Raw genomic sequence first — 3,285 nt, 5'->3', positions numbered from 1 at the left:
CTCATGTTGTCATACTTTGTTTGGGATTGTTATGAATAGTTGACGGTTTTGATTAAATTACAAATGAAAATTTTATCCATGATTTTGGGGCGTTACAAATAACCAGAATTTTAACCAATGTGAAACCAAAAATTTCCATAAAATCAATGATTTACAAAATCAATGAAATGTTCAAATCGACATAATATCAACTTTGAACTTGAACATCCAATCATACTAAAATATGTATAAAGTTCATAATCGAGTATAAAAAGACTTATATTTTTATAAGTAGTATAAAATATAACACGTCGTTTTTATAGTTATTTTTACATATTTTTGTATATACATAGTTATATTTAGGGAAATCTCCAGAAAAGTCCAAATATTTATGGAAAAGTTACACTGTCCCAAGATTTTTTTTTGAACGAAAATGTCCTGCAAAACGATAAAAAATTACAGTTTGACCCTTTTTGACTGGTTGAAACCGGTACCAAATTAATTTGGGACTATTTCGTAAACTAACCCAAAATATTGAGAACTTTCTGTAAACAAAAATATTATGACTTTTCTGTAAACAAAAACAATATGACTTTTCTGCAAACAAAACCCTTATTATTATTATTATTATTATTATTATTATTATTATTATTATTATTATTATTATTATTATTATTATTAAAAATATAAATAAGAATACTATTTTTTGAACTTGTACTATTAATATTTTTAATAATACATATAAATGAATTTAAATAAAAATAATAATATTAATGACATTGTTTAAAGGTGGAGGTGGATGAGATGGTGATGCTTTTAGCATTGAAATCATGAATAGCTGCTTGTATATTTTTACTTTGTATATGGTCATTTCACATTTGTTGTTATTGTTTTCAAATCAGAATATTAATACTTAACAATTTAAAAGAAATTGCATATTTGTAAAATTTTTTATAAATTGTTTAAGGTAGCAGGATTTCTCACTTTGTATATAAAATTGTTTAAGATAGAATGATTATTTTCCAAATCCAACAGATCCACTACAAACATCTACATAGATAGGTAGCCCATATCAAAATTCAAAAGTATTAATTACAATATATTGTTTAATAAAAAGTAACAGGATATGTTTTTTGGATTAATAAATTTTGATATAGGCTACCTATCTATGTAGATGTTTGTAGTGGATTTGTTGGATTTGAAAAGTAATCATTCTACCTTAAACAATTTTATATACAAAGTGAGAAATCATTCTACCTTAAACTATTTATAAACAATTTTACAAATATGCAACTTCTTTTAAATGGTTAAGTATTAATATTCTGAATTGAAAACAATAATAACAAATGTGGAATGACCATATACAAAGTAAAAATATAAGCATACATTCATGATTTCAATGCTAAAAGCATCATCATCTCCTCCACCTCTACCATTAAACAATGTCATTAATATTATTTTTTCCATTTAAATGCATTTATATGTATTATTAACAATATTAATAGTACAAGTTCAAAAAATAGTATTCTTATTTATATTTTTAATAATAATAATAATAATAATAATAATAATAATAATAATAATATTAATAATGGTTTTCTTTGCAGAAAAGTCATAATATTTTTGTTTACAGAAAAATCATAATATTTTTATTTATAGAAAAGTCCCAATATTTTGGGTTAGTTTACGAAATAGTCCCAAATTAATTTGGTCCTGGTTTCAACCGGTCAAAAAGGGTCAAACTGCAAATTTTTGCCGGTTTTCAGGATTTTTTCGTCCAAAAAAAAATCTTGGGACTAAAGTGTAACTTTTCCATAAATATTGAGACTTTTCTGACAATTTCCCTTATATTTATAACTAGTTGATTTTGAGAATTTGAACAAATGTGCATATAAGTAATCCAAAATTTGATTTCAACCCTTTTTAACATTGTATATCTTTTTGGTAATTAGGTTTCTGGATTTTATATTTATACACTTTATACATTCCATATCATGAATATATGTATTTGAAAGACAAAACAGGAAAATTAATCTAGAATGTCGATTTTGTCCCCGTTTTAGAAAAATTCTACAAAAATCATTGGGAGTCATAATTAGGATCTGCAAACTCTCAAGACTTATAAATTGAGTCTACTTTGCCCCTGATTTTTTTCTCTAACCTAATATGTATCCTAACTATGGAGAAAATGACCATTTTTACAGACCGGTCCGAAATGTCCTGCAATGATATACAGTTTGTAAAAATCATAATAAATTGTAGAAAAACCGTATGAATGTGTGAAAGTAGTCCCTGAAAAGGTATCTGTCTGAACTACTTGCATATGGTACAATTTTGAAATCCATAGGGTTTAATAGGGGAAAATTGGTCTTGAACAAACCACAAGTTTTTTTTTTTTAAAAAAAACTGAAAAATAAGCCTAGAAATGTTTAGTGAAATAACTTGTATTTTTATTTAACTAAGCTCTTATATCGTCTAACTAGAAATAATTTAGCATGTATTCTCCCCCAAAATCGAAAATCATAAGAGAGGGGCCGTAGAAACTCACCCTTGTCGCGTAATGTTATATGGTTTGAGAAAAGTCAAGATGTTTCCGGTTCCACCAAAGATTGTGATTGGAGTGTCTTTTGGTAGGTCTAGTTTTCTTAGATCCAAAGTAGGTTACCAAAAGAGGGTTGGAACACAAGACTTTTAAGGAGAAATACGGAGTTTTTCTTTGGTTTAAACACACTCGAAAACACCACCTTATGGGGTTGTTTTAAGTCTCGAACATGGCAGCAAAAATAGAAAGTTCTTGGTTTTTTTGGTAACTTGAAAACAACTACTTGTTGGGGCTGTTTGGTCCTCGAAAATGCTGCAAAAACACCAGAAAAGAAGTGGTTTATTATTAGTTTTGATGAATTAAATTGTAGCAGCAAAATAAGGCATTTTCTGGGGTGTTTTTGGGTTGAAATTCTCGACTAAAGGAGAAGAAACAAGGCTGAAAATTTGGAGTTGGAACGAAGAGGCAACAACCTCCCTTTTGGCTTCGGTCTTGAGTGCTTCGAATGGGAGAAATGGGCTGGAAAAATGAGAGAGAGAGAGAGAGTGTGTGTGTGTGTGTATGTTAGGAAAGGAGAAGGAAAGTGGAGGAAGATGCTTGTGATATATTTCAAGGTATTATGAGATCATTTAAGATTTGATCCTATCTTCATCTAGTTAATGATTAATGATCTAGTTAGGACATAGTTTCAAGAATTTATGTGAGCTATATGAAGGAGGAAGGAAGAAGCTATGATATCTTTCAAGATATTACATGATTAGATT

The sequence above is a fragment of the Lactuca virosa genome, chromosome 5, assembly GCF_052849685.1.
Source record: "Lactuca virosa cultivar CGN04683 chromosome 5, Lactuca_virosa_CGN04683_v6, whole genome shotgun sequence".
NCBI lineage: Eukaryota > Viridiplantae > Streptophyta > Magnoliopsida > Asterales > Asteraceae > Lactuca > Lactuca virosa.
Note: the sequence above shows the minus strand (reverse complement) of the source record.